The sequence below is a fragment of the Somniosus microcephalus genome, unplaced genomic scaffold (assembly GCF_052327205.1).
Source record: "Somniosus microcephalus isolate GS21.2 unplaced genomic scaffold, FLI_Smic_1.0 scaffold325, whole genome shotgun sequence".
In the NCBI taxonomy this organism is placed as follows: domain Eukaryota; kingdom Metazoa; phylum Chordata; class Chondrichthyes; order Squaliformes; family Somniosidae; genus Somniosus; species Somniosus microcephalus.
Genome location: NW_028225512.1, coordinates 193234 through 207824, shown reverse-complemented (window position 1 = coordinate 207824; position 14591 = coordinate 193234).

Sequence of the window (14591 nt, the reverse complement as noted above, 5' to 3'; positions counted from 1 at the left end):
ATTTCATCAATTCTCCATCTGCCAAGTTTCTGCCCATTTCACCATCCTGTCTATGCCATCCTGAAGTCTACAACTTTCCTCATCACTATCTACTACTTTGCCAAGTTTTGTATCATCTGCATCTTATATATATAAATCGGTACTTCTGTCTGTCATTCTGTCTGTCTGTCTGTCATCGCGTGTGCGTCTGTCGGATATGCGCTCAAAGGTTACAGGGCGTACCTATGCGCACGTTACCTCCAAAGAAAGCTTACGCTTCCGAGACGGTTTTAAGCGTATTTACGTTTCGGCCGGGCTAAAATCGCGCCCGCGGTATCCGAAAAACCTTAACATTCCGCTCATTAGCATCTCATTATCCGCTCATTAGCGACAGAGTGACCTCGAGCTCGACCAATCGTACGCCGGGTTGCTGGCGTGTGCCGCCGGGCCAATCGGTGCGTGTGTGGCCGGGCCTTATCGTTCTGAACCAAGGTGAGTCGCCGCCATCTTGATTCCAAACTTTTCCTTTCTTTAACCCGCTTTCTGCGTCTTTAAAAAAAACGTTGCTTTTAAAACACATAGGCCTAGAAATTCACTAGCCTTAGCGCCGCTTTTGAGGCGCTAGAGGGACTAGCGCCAGAGTTATGGCCAGTTTAAAAATTCCCTGGGGCCCTAAATCGGCGTTGCACCGGTAGCGCTGCGCCGGCACCGATGACATCATCGGTGTGCGCAGCGTCCCGGTTGCCGTGGTAACCCGCCCGAACTCCGAAATTGAGTTGCGGCCGCCTCGCCCGTGGCAGCCGCAAGCAACGTTCTGGCAGAGGTGCCTTACTCCAGTTTGCGCCGGTGCATTAAAGGCCCCGCAGCAGCCGGCCACTTTCCCGCCGGCCGCCTGCCCGCAGCTCCCTCCCCGGACTTCTCCCCGCCCCCCCCCCGGAACAGATGCAAGCCCGGCACTTGTCCGAGGTGCCGGGCTCATTTTTAAGCTGATTTGCGCGGGCCGCGGCCGGGTGCAGGCAGCTCCTCCTTAACGGGAGGAGGAGGCCTGCACGTCCCCAGCCTGCCGCACCGCATCGGGTGCCGCAGCGCCGGAATTGCGGCGCGAAACGGCAGTTAGCGCCGATGTACCGCCGCAAAGACCCTTCAGTAGCGCCGGCAGCCGTTTGGGCGCGGCGCCACTGAATTTTTGGCGCGCGCAGGGGACTTAGCGCCGGCACTAACTTCCGGCGCTAAAGCCCTGGCTAAGCCAAAACCCAATTTCTAGGCCATATTGTTTTAAAAAAAAATGATTTAGAAACGAATTAACTTATCTAATCTCATTAATTTTCCTACCTTTCCCCGTTTTTCCAGGTAGGCTTCGAAGCCTCGGTTTCTCCTTCGCACCCACGCCCGAGCTAGGCACCTCCCGGCCCCACTCGAAGGCTGGAGGGCCGAGCCTCAGCCCAGCGCCGCTAGGGTGCGCGCGCAGCAGGAGCTGAGACGCGGCGTCTCTCTCTGGCTCGGCCGGGGGGCGGGGCTTGCTGAGCGTCAAGCGTCACCCTGGCAACCGGCCCCCCGGCCGTCTCGCACAGCCGCAATCGGCGGTCTTCACCTCGGGGGGGGGCGCGACCCTCTGCGGGGGCCGCGAACCTCGGGGGAGGGGCGCGACCCACGGGGGGGCCGCGACCCTCGGGGGGGGCGACCCTCGGGGGGGCCGCGACCCTTGGGGGAGGGGACCGCGACCCTCAGGGGGGGGGCCGCGACCCTCGGGGGGGCCCCCCACCCTCCCTCCCCTCGCGTCCCCTCCCCTCCCTCCCCCCTCCCCCTCCCCTTCTCCCCCCTCCCCCCGCCCCCCCTCCCCTTCCCCCCCTTCCCTTCCCCCCCTTCACCCCCTCCCCCCTTCCCTTCCCGCCGCCCTCCCTTCCCCCCCCGCCCCCCGCCCTCCCTTCCCCCCCCGCCCTCCCTCCACCCCCTCCCTCCCCGCCCCTCCCTCCCCCCCCTCCCTCCCTCCACCCCACTCCCTCCCTCCCCCCCCCCCCGCCAGTCGCTCTCTCTCTCTCTCTTCCAACAACAACGTGCCCTCGAAAAAGCCACGGCACCGCCGGGCACTTCAGCAAGTATTTTATAATGCTGCTCCCTGCACCTGAGTCTAGGTCATTTATAATACTTGAAAAGATTAATGGAACCAAAAAACTGACCCTTGGGGAAAAGCACTGCAAACCACCTCCTAGTCTGAAAAACATCCATCCGCCACCACCCTCTGCTTCCTGTCACCGAGCCCATTCCCCATCCATCCACCACCCTCTGCTTCCTGTCACTGAGCCCATTCCCCATCCATCCATCCACCACCCTCTGCTTCCTGACACCGAGCCCATTCCCCATCCATCCGCCACCCTCTGCTTCCTGTCACTGAGCCCATTCCCCATCCATCCACCACCCTCTGCTTCCTGTCACCGAGCCCATTCCCCATCCATCCGCCACCCTCTGCTTCCTGTCACTGAGCCCATTCCCCATCCATCCGCCACCCTCTGCTTCCTGTCACCGAGCCCATTCCCCATCCATCCACCACTACCCTCTGCTTCCTGTCACCGAGCCCATTCCCCATCCATCCACCACCCTCTGCTTCCTGTCACCGAGCCCATTCCCCATCCACCACCACCCTCTGCTTCCTGTCACTGAGCCCATTCCCCATCCATCCGCCATCCTCTGCTTCCTGTCACCGAGCCCATTCCCCATCCATCCGCCATCCTCTGCTTCCTGTCACCGAGCCCATTCCCCATCCATCCACCACTACCCTCTGCTTCCTGTCACCGAGCCCATTCCCCATCCATCTGCCACCCTCTGCTTCCTGTCACCGAGCCCATTCCCCATCCATCTGCCACCCTCTGCTTCCTGTCACCGAGCCCATTCCCCATCCATCCACCACTACCCTCTGCTTCCTGTCACCGAGCCCATTCCCCATCCATCTGCCACCCTCTGCTTCCTGTCACCGAGCCCATTCCCCATCCATCTGCCACCCTCTGCTTCCTGTCACCGAGCCCATTCCCCATCCATCTGCCACCCTCTGCTTCCTGTCACCGAGCCCATTCCCCATCCATCTGCCACCCTCTGCTTCCTGTCACTGAGCCCATTCCCCATCCATCCACCACCACCCTTTGCTTCCTGTCACTGAGCCCATTCCCCATCCATCCGCCACCCTCTGCTTCCTGTCACCGAGCCCATTCCCCATCCATCCACCACCACCCTCTGCTTCCTGTCACCGAGCCCATTCCCCATCCATCCGCCACCCTCTGCTTCCTGTCACCGAGCCCATTCCCCATCCATCCGCCACCCTCTGCTTCCTGTCACCGAGCCCATTCCCCATCCACCACCACCCTCTGCTTCCTGTCACCGAGCCCATTCCCCATCCATCCACCACCCTCTGCTTCCTGTCACCGAGCCCATTCCCCATCCATCCGCCACCCTCTGCTTCCTGTCACCGAGCCCATTCCCCATCCACCACCACCCTCTGCTTCCTGTCACCGAGCCCATTCCCCATCCATCCGCCACCCTCTGCTTCCTGTCACCGAGCCCATTCCCCATCCATCCACCACCACCCTCTGCTTCCTGTCACCGAGCCCATTCCCCATCCATCCGCCACCCTCTGCTTCCTGTCACCGAGCCCATTCCCCATCCATCCACCACCACCCTCTGCTTCCTGACACCGAGCCCATTCCCCATCCATCCGCCACCCTCTGCTTCCTGTCACCGAGCCCATTCCCCATCCATCCACCACCACCCTCTGCTTCCTGTCACCGAGCCCATTCCCCATCCATCCACCACCCTCTGCTTCCTGTCACCGAGCCCATTCCCCATCCACCACCACCCTCTGCTTCCTGTCACCGAGCCCATTCCCCATCCATCCGCCACCCTCTGCTCCCTGTCACCGAGCCCATTCCCCATCCATCCGCCACCCTCTGCTTCCTGTCACCGAGCCCATTCCCCATCCATCCACCACCACCCTCTGCTTCCTGACACCGAGCCCATTCCCCATCCATCCGCCACCCTCTGCTTCCTGTCACCGAGCCCATTCCCCATCCATCCACCACCACCCTCTGCTTCCTGTCACCGAGCCCATTCCCCATCCATCCACCACCCTCTGCTTCCTGTCACCGAGCCCATTCCCCATCCACCACCACCCTCTGCTTCCTGTCACCGAGCCCATTCCCCATCCATCCGCCACCCTCTGCTTCCTGTCACCGAGCCCATTCCCCATCCATCCGCCACCCTCTGCTTCCTGTCACTGAGCCCATTCCCCATCCATCCGCCACCCTCTGCTTCCTGTCACCGAGCCCATTCCCCATCCATCCACCACCCTCTGCTTCCTGTCACTGAGCCCATTCTCCATCCATCCGCACCACTCTCTGCTTCCTGTCACCGAGCCCATTCCCCATCCATCCGCCACCCTCTGCTTCCTGTCACTGAGCCCATTCCCCATCCATCCACCACCACCCTCTGCTTCCTGTCACCGAGCCCATTCCCCATCCATCCACCACCACCCTGTGCTTCCTGTCACCGAGCCCATTCCCCATCCATCCGCCACCCTCTGCTTCCTGTCTCTGAGCCCATTCCCCATCCATCCACCACCACCCTCTGCTTCCTGTCACTGAGCCCATTCCCCATCCATCCGCCACCACCCTGTGCTTCCTGTCACTGAGCCAGTTCCCTATCCAAACTGCCACTTTCTATTTAATGTGTGGGACTTGGTCGAATGCCTTATGAAAGTCCATGTTTACAACATCTACTGCACTACCTTGAGCAACCTTCTCTGTTGCCTCATCTATTAAGTTGGTAAGACATGATTTGCCTTTAGCCAATCCATGCTGGCTCTCCTAACCCATGCCTTTCCAAATGATACTTACAAAAGGAATCATTTGGCCCATTGTGCCTGTGCCGGCTCTTTGGTAGGGCTCTCCAATTAATCCCACTCCCCTGCTCTTTCTCCATAGCCCTTTAAAACATTTCCCTTCAAGTATTTATCTAATTCCCTTTTCAATGTTACTATTGAACCTGCTTGCATCACGCTGTCAGGCAGTGCATTCCAGGTCACAACAACTCACGGTGTAAAAAAAGATGTTTCCACATGTTGCCTCTCATTCTGTTGCCAATCACCTTAGACTGTGTCCTCTGTTACTGACCTTTCTGCCACTGGAAACAATTTCTCTTTATTTACTCTATCAAAACCATTTGTGATTTTGAACACCTCTATAAAATCTCCTCTGACCTTCTCTGCTCGAAGGAGAACACTCCCAGCTTCTCCAATCTCTCCACATAACTGAAGTTCCTTATCCCTGGTACCATTCTAGTAAATTTGTTCTACAGCCGCTCCAAGGCCTTAACAAACTTCCTAAATTGTGGTGACCAGAATAGTGGTGCTCACAATACTCCAGCTGAGGTCTAACCAGTGTTTTATAAAGGTTTAGCGTAACTTCTTTGCTTTTGTACTTCATTCCTCCATTAATAAAGCCAAGGATTCCATGTACATTTTAACAGCCTTCTCAACTTGCCCTGCCACCTTCAACATTTGATTACCTACTCCCCCGGGTCACCGCACCCGCTTCAAAATTGTGCCATTTAGTTCAGATTGCCTCTCCTTGTTGTGTATGTACCTTTAAGAGAATAACTGGTCTCAGACTGCAGTACCGGCAGTGACCACCTCTGTATAAAAGGCGCTAGTGAGCCTCTGTTGTTTTCAGTTTCACTATTGACTTCCATCAGTAAAGACTTGTTTTGTTCAACTCCTGCTGTCCGTGTCTCAATCATTCACGGACATAATACTGGCGACGAGCAGATACAAACTTACCTACAGTCTGCACCACCTCCTGGGATCCATTCCTACAGCGAAGTGAGCAGAGGTCGAGGCCAGAAAGAAAAGAAAGTAAGAGGCAGTAGAAACGGGCGTCGACCGTGGGCATCCGCCCCTGTGTTAGCGGAGTTGAAGATTGCTGGAGAAGCTGTCGGAAGGGGGGCCTGGTTCCTGTCAACGGTGCTTCAGCTAATCGGGCTGGTGGCAGGTAGTACACTGATCCTTCCTGGGCTGCGGCGGTTGCGAACTCGAGCGGGTGGCTTGCAATGGGGCCGAGCAGCATTGTCGGGAAGAAGAGAGAGAGAGGGTGGAGCACACAGGGCGCGGCCGGTGCTACGAAGCCGGGCTGCGTATAGACCCGAGAAGAGGGAGGCAGGAGTCCCACAGGGTTGTTCCACGACGGGAAAATAATAAAAAAAGAAATATTAAATGCGCAAGAAACCGCGAGGAGCTGCAGGTTGCAACGGGAACCGCAGAAAACAGCGCTAGCAACAGCGGGGAAGAAGGCAAAGCGCGGGAGGCGCCATCTTAATCAGCGGGGAAGAAGACAAAGCGCGGGAGGTGCAATCGAGGAAGAAGGCAAAGCGCGGGAGGCGCCATTTTAGGTTTGCAAGATGCCGAAGACTGGCTGTATCACTGCTTTTGATAATACAATAGAGGACTGGACCACGTATGTGGAAAGAGTCGAGGTATATTTCGAGGCAAACGAAATAGCTGATGAGAAAAAGGCATCGGTATTGCTAAACTTAATGGGCGCTAGAACGTACGGCCTATTGCGGGACCTGATTACTCCAGCCAAACCGAAGGTGAAGAGTTTTAACGAAATTGTTGCTGTCCTACAGGAACACCTAAACCCTGCGCCGCTGTTGATAGCAGAAAGATTTAAATTCCACAGGAGAACTCAGCATAAAGATGAGAGCAATGCTGAGTACCTTACGGAACTACGCAAGCTATCAAAGCACTGCCAGTTCAGAGAAGGACTGGCAGATACCCTACGGGACAAATTTGTCTGTGGACTCCTGAGTGAAGGAACACAGAAGAAGTTACTATCAGAGAAAGAGCTGACGCTAGATAAGGCTTTCAGCGTGGCAGTATCGTATGAAGCAGCAGCCAGGGGAGCTGCAGAAATTCAACAAAAGCCACAGGAATACGGCACCCACGAAATGACACGGGGATTTGCAAAATGTTATCGCTGCGGCAGAACTAACCATGACCAGAAGGACTGCTGGTCCAAAGACAAAATATGCAGGCGATGCGGAAAGATGGGACACATTGCACGAGTTTGCAGGTCTGGGAAGAAGACCAGCAACAACAAAAAGGCTACTAAGGGACCGTACAAGAAAGTACAAAAGATGACGGACAGTAGTTCCGAAGACCAGATGTGCGATAGTGAATCCGGGAACAGGAGACTAAGCTGTCTCAAACTTCACAATGTAATCGCAAAAGAGGATCACCGAACCATTTGGGTCACCCTCACGATAGCAGGGTCCCAAGTTAAAATGGAATTGGATACAGGATCAGCGCTAACCATCATGAATCGACGAGACTACGAGCGGCTATTCTCACACATACACTTGAGAGAGACATCCATCGTCTTGACAACATATACGGGGCAAAAAGTATACCCCAGAGGAAAAATAAGGGTGCCTGTCGAATACAACAGCAAGAAAATACGGAAATTGTATCTCTACATACTGCCAAATGGTGGACCACCGTTTTTGGGACGTGAATGGATCAGGAAGATAAACTTAGATTGGCACTCCATTCATGCAATGACGGTGGACGGTAAAAAAGATGAAGACGTCACTCCTGGACGATTGTCAACAATCTTATCTAACGCCAAAGAGGTATTTCAACAAGAACTGGGCACGCTTAAAGGCGTAACCGCCTCGCTAAAAATAGAAGAGAATGCAGTTCCCAAGTTTTTCAAAGCAAGACCGGTACCATATGCAATTCGCCCAGCCGTCGAGGCAGAGCTGGAGAATCTGGAAAAGGCAGGCGTGTTGTCTAAGGTCGACTGGAGTGAGTGGGCGACGCCCATCGTTCCTGTCATGAAGAAAACGTTAAGCAATAAGTCCGGGGAGCCAAGGAAGATTCGCATCTGTGGGGATTTCAAGGTAACGGTGAACCCACTCCTTCACACAGTACAATATCCTCTTCCAAGGATAGAAGACATCTTCGCCTCACTGTCTGGAGGGAAGCGTTTTACAAAAATTGACCTAGCACAAGCATATTTGCAGATGGAGGTTGAAGAGTCCTCTCGGAAGTATCTCACGATAAACACTCACAAAGGTCTTTACCAGTATCATCGATTGGTATTCGGAGTAGCATCAGCTCCGGCGATATGGCAAAGAGCGATGGAACAAGTCCTGCAAGGGATTCCGGGGACTCAGTGTTACTTGGACGACATCCTTGTGACAGGTGAAAATGACAGTGAACACCTTAACAACCTAGAACAGGTGCTCACTAGACTACGGGAACATGGGCTACGAGCCAACCGCCCCAAGTGCGAGTTTTTTAAGAAACAGATATCGTATTGTGGCCACGTGATTGATGAAGAGGGGTTACATAAGTCCCCTGACAAAATTGAAGCGGTTGTTAAGGCCCCAGCACCTGAAAATGTGTCGCAACTGAGGTCATTCCTCGGATTGGTGAATTACTACCATAAGTTTTTGCCGAATTTGTCGACAATTCTGCACCCGCTGAATACCCTGCTACAAACGGGGGTAGCATGGAAATGGAGCGATGATTTTAAGCGGGCCTTTCAGAAGAGTAAGGACTTAATCACTTCAAGGGAAGTATTGGCTCACTACAACCCAGCACTGCCGATCAGACTGGCGTGTGCTGCGTCTCCCTACGGCATTGGGGCGGTACTGTCACATAAATTCCTTGATGGTTTAGCGAGGCCGATAGCTTTTGCGTCACGCTCGTTAACTTCTGCCGAGCGTAACTACGCCAAGATTGACAGAGAGGCCCTCAGCCTAGTGTGGGGGGTGAAGAAGTTCAATCACTACCTGCACGGTTAAAAATTTACTCTACTAACCGATCATCAACCTCTTGTCTCCATTTTCAACCCTCAGAAGGGCGTACCGATAATGACAGCACAACGGCTGCAGAGGTGGTCCCTTTTCCTAGGGGCACACCAATATGGCATCGAGTACAAAGGAACTAAACAGCATGGGAATGTTGATGGATTGTCATGCCTACCGTTGCCGACGGTGGAAGAAGAAGACCTTGCAGTGGAGCCAATGGAGTTATTCCACTCGACCATAGTCGAATGTCTCCCTGTGACGAATGCAAACATAGAAAAGGAAACACGGAATGACCCGACACTATCACGGGTCAATGATTTAATGGTGAAGGGATGGCCAGCACATGGCGAACCACTGCTGCCAGCATTCTCGCCGAGAAGAGAACAGCTGTCAGTGTGCAGAGGAACCTTGATGTGTGGATCCAGAGTAGTAATTCCACCTAAGTTGATGGATAGAGTGCTCAATGAGCTTCATGAGGGTCATCTGGGAGGGGTAAAAATGAAGAACTTAGCCAGAGCGTTTGTGTGGTGGCCGGGAATCGATAGAGAAATCGAAGAGATGACCAAGAGCTGTGCAGGATGCCAGAAGGTCCAAAACGCCCCACCACAAGCTCCTCTGCATCCATGGGAGTGGCCCTCATCTCCATGGCAAAGGGTGCACATTGATTTTGCTGGTCCCTTCATGGACTCGATGTTTTTAATTGCGGTGGATGCACATTCAAAGTGGCCAGAGGTAATAAAAATGTCCTCAACCACCACGGAAAAAACTATCACAGTTTTACGAACCATATTCGCCAGGAATGGGCTGCCTGAACAGATTTGCTCTGACAATGGACCACAGTTTGTGTCTGAAGATTTCCGGAGGTTCTTAAAGAACAATGGTGTTAAGCATTACACATCTGCCCCATATCATCCAGCCACTAATGGATTGGCCGAGAGGTTTGTCCAAACATTCAAGAAAGCTATCAAGGCAATGTGTAATGAAGATATACCCCTACAACACAAGGTGGACAACATGCGGTTACCAACCAAACTCCAGCCATGATGTTCTTCAATCGAAGACTATGATGCCACTTGGATTTGGTTAAGCCAAACGTCCGAAGAGATGTGGAGAACAGGCAGTTTCAGAATATGAATGAAAGGCCGACCAGGAGTTTTAAGATAGGTCAACCAGTTTTGGCCCGGGACTACCGCACTGAGAAATGTCAGCCAGGAACAATTTGTACACGGCAAGGACCTCTCATGTATACCGTGGACGTTGGAGAGAGCATTGTAAGATGCCATGCTGACCAGATTCTAGAGTCACTGGAAAACGTCAACTCCACACCACGATCTGATACACCTGGCAATGAAATCGACGTACCAATTGCAGCTACCGCAGAACCGGTGATATTGGAAGCAGATGAACCAAACAACGACATTGATCCCGACTCAACATTGCCAGAAGAACCTGATACCCCAAAGAGGCGTTATCCAGACAGAATCAGGAAGCCTCCACAAAGACTGAACTTATAATTGCTTAAACTTAACCAATGTATCTAGCAACCGTAATTGTGATTGTAATTAGTTATCAATTAGTTGTTAAATGAACGCTATGTACTGTTTATCTAAAAGGGGAGGAATTGTTGTGTATGTACCTTTAAGAAGATAACTGGTCTCAGACTGCAGTACCGGCAGTGGCCACCCCTGTATAAAAGGCGCTAGTGAGCCTCTGTTGTTTTCAGTTTCACTATTGACTTCCATCAGGAAAGACTTGTTTTGTTCAACTCCTGCTGTCCATGTCTCAATCATTCACGGACATAATACTGCTCATTCTTCCTAACAAGATCTATCACTTCATACTTCGCTGCAATAAGTTTCATTGCCATGTTCTGCCCACTTCACCAGTCTGTCTATGTTCTCCTGAAGTTTGTTACTATCGTCATTGTTTACTACGGGGGCGATTTTGTTCATGGGGGGGCGTTGGAGGCGGGACTGCTGCTTGGCGGGTCGATATCCCACCTCCATCGATTTGTGGCCAACCCACGCTATTTTCCTTTGATTGACCTTGTTAAGCCCGCCCAGCGGGCTTAGTAGGCCAATTAAGGGGAAGCCGGTTGCAGAGAACGTCAGCGTATGATGTGTCATCTGTCAAAAATTTTTGTCAGATGAATTGTCATCGTTTGACAGCTCTGTGAAGCTGTCAATCAGTGACATTCTCTGTAGTTTGATGAGGTCTTGAATTCAATACTTCATCAAACTTCTTTCTTTTACAGAAATGAGATGGTTGTTGCATCTGAGAATTCAACGGCCAACTCTTGTCTGCAACACAAAGGTCCGAAACTCTCCGCATAGACACCGACTGAAGCCTGCAGGGAGAAACAAAGGTAAGTACACTTTTAATAACACTTTGCACTTACCTCAGATACTCACCTGTCCACTCTTGCACCCATCACTTACCTTCACACCACACTTTTGCACCCCCGACCCCCACAGACCCAGTACTCGCCTCGCTGAGCTGGCGGGTTTCGGAGCCTTTGGGAAGCCCGCACTTGTGAGGGCAAAAAGGGGATAATCCTATTTTCTGCCTGTTAACTTCCTCCAAGGAGATGGGACCCGGTGCGGGACAGCTACCCACCTCCTGGCAAGATGGCCTGGGAGCGGGTTGGGGGCGGGTTGGGCATCCGCCCCAAATTCTGCCATTTTCCCGGCAGTCCCGCCTCCATACTCACCTCCCCAGGGTTGGCAAAATCGCCCCCTATGTTTCTGAGCTTCATGTCACCTGTCTACTTTGAAATTATGTCCTGCATACCCAAGTCTAGGTCATTAATATATATCAAAAAGGGCAGTGATCCTAATAACAACCCTTGTGGAACACCACTGTATACCTCCCTCCAGTCTGAAAAACAGCCGTTCACCTCTCGAGTTCTTTGATGAAGTAACAGAGAGGGTTCATGAGGGTAGTGCAGTTGATGTTGTGTATATGGACTCTCAAAAGGCATTTGACAAGGTACCACATAATAGACTTGTTAGCAAAATGAAAGCACAATGGATTAAAGGGACAGTGGCAATAGGGATACAACATTGGCTAACGGACAGAAAGCAGAGAGTAGTGGTGAGCGGTTGTTTTTCAGACTGGAGTGAGACCCGGGGTTGTATGTACACAAATCTTTGACAGTGGAAGTGGAGAAAGCTGTTAAAAATGCATATGGGATTCTTGGCTTTATTAATAGAGGAATAAAGTACTAAAATGTTTCCAGGGATGAGGGAATACAGTTACGTGGATAGACTAGAGAAACTGGGGTTGTTGACTTTGGAACAGAGAAGGCTAAGAGAAGATTTGATAGAGGTGTTTAAAACCATGAAGGGTTTTGACAGAGTAAATAAAGAGAAATGGCAGAAGGGTCGATAACGAGACAGTACAGATTAAAGATGATTGGCAAAAGAACCAGAGGCGACATGAGGAAATATTTTTTTACGCAGCGAGTGGTTAGGATTTGGAAAGCACTGCCAGGTGGTGGATACAGATTCAATAATAGCCTTCAAAAGGGAATTGGATAAATACTTGAAGGAGAAAAAATTGAAGGGCTATGGGGAAAGAGCGGGGGAGGGGGACTATCTGGAATGCTCTTCGAAAGAGCCGACGCAGACTCGATGGGCCGAATGGCCTTCATTTGTGCTGTACTATTCTATGATTCTATGATTCTAGGATTGCACCTCGACCAAACACCCAATATTGGGAATATAGCACACATTACCCAAACACCCAAAAGTGGGCTTCCAGTACATCTTGTTGAAACTCCTACTATTCGCAATGTAGCAGACCTGAACCAAACTCCCAATACTGGGAATAGAGAACAACTTGTCCAAACTCTCATTATTGGGAATCTAGTATGCCTTGTTCATACTCCCAATATTTGGAAATATATGACTGATCCTTCATCGTCACTGGGTCAAATTCTTAGAACTCCCTACCTAACAGCACTGTGGGAGTACCTTCACCACACGGACTGCAGTGGTTCAAGAAGGCGGCTCACCACCACCTTCTCAAGGGCAACTAGGGATGGGCAATAAATGCTGGCCTTGCCAGCGACACCCACATCTCATTAGTGGATGAAATAAAATAGCACACCTTGTCCAAATTCCCAATATTTGGAATCAGCCACACCTGGTCAAAATCCCAATGCTGGGAATATCGCAGAGTAGGAAGAGGCAGGCAGTGCAGGAATCCTCCGGGAATGTGTCACTCTCAAACCAGTTTTCAGTGCTTTATACTGGTGAGGGTGACAGTACCTCGGGGGACTGCAGCCTAGAACACACCCACGGCACTGTGGGGCAAATGATAGCACAGGGGTGCACTGCAAAGTATAGAAATGCAGTGTTAATAGAGGATTCAATAGTAAGTGGGATAGACAGGCGTTCCTGCAGTCACCAACGTGAGTCCCGCATGGTGTCTTACCTCCCTGGTGCTGGGGTAAAGGACATCACTGAGAGGGCGCAGGACATTTTGAGGGGGAAGGGGTACAGCCAGAAGTCATGGTCCATGTGGGAACCAATGAGGTCAGAAGGGAAAGGGCTGAGGTTCTGCACTCAGAGTATCAGGCGCTCTGGAGGAAATTAAAGAGCAGGATCTTAGAGGCAGTAATCTCAGCATTACTGCCAGTGCCACACGCTAGTGAGTGTAGGAATAGTAGGAGAAGACAGGTTGAGGCGTGGCTGGAGAAATGGTGGATGTGGGAGGACTTCAGATTCCAGGGGCATTGGGACCAGTTCTGGGGCAGGAGGGACCTGTTCAAGGTGGATGGGTTGAAACTCAACAGAGCTGGGACCAGTGTCCTCCTGGGATGTTTAATTGGTGTTGTGGGGGGGGGGGGGGTGGCGTGGTTTAAACTAATTTGGAAAGGGATGGGCATCAGGATGAAACATTAGAGAGAAGAATCAAGGTGTACAGAGGACTGGGAGAGAAGAATAGCACCAGAGTAAAGAATAGTTCAGAAATAGGTGGGATCAAACAGGGGGGTAAATGAAAGGCAGTCTAAGATGAGCTTGCAGTGCATGTGCCTAAATGCACGGAGCATGATGAATAACGTTTTCGAGCTGCAGGCACAAGTTGCCACATGGGACTATGAATAACAGAGACCTGACTCAAAGAAGGGGAGGATTGGGAACTTATTATTCCTGGTTACAAGGTGCTCAGGAATGATATAAGGAAGGAAAAAAGTATGGGGTTGGCAGTTTGATAAAAAAAAACTCTTATAGCACTGGAGAGGGAAGTTGTATGTGAGGGATCAATTATCCTAATATAGACTAGGATAGTAACAGTGTAACAGGCAATGAGGGGGAGGAATTACTGAACTATGTACAAGAGGAGTTTGTTGATCAGTGTGTTTCCAACCCAATGAGGAAGGAAGAAGTGCTGGATCTAGTTCTGAGGGATGGAGTGGGACAAGTGGAGCATCAGTGATAGAGCATTTGGGGAGCAGTGATCATAATATCATTGGGTGTTGAATAGTTATGGGAAAGGACAAGGAGCAGTCAAGCAGAAAAAGTACTTAACAGGACGAGGGCTAACTTCAATGAGTTGAAAAGGGATCTGGTTCAGGTGGATTGGAATCAAAAATTGGTAAGCAAAACAGTAATTGAACAATGGGAGGAATTCAGCACCGAGGTGGTTTGGGTACAGAGTGTAATGATCAGTAACATGTCATTCTAGAATGGTACACTAGGTGGAGCTGTATGTTTAGTAAGGGGCTACCCACAAGGTAGTAGTCAAGATGG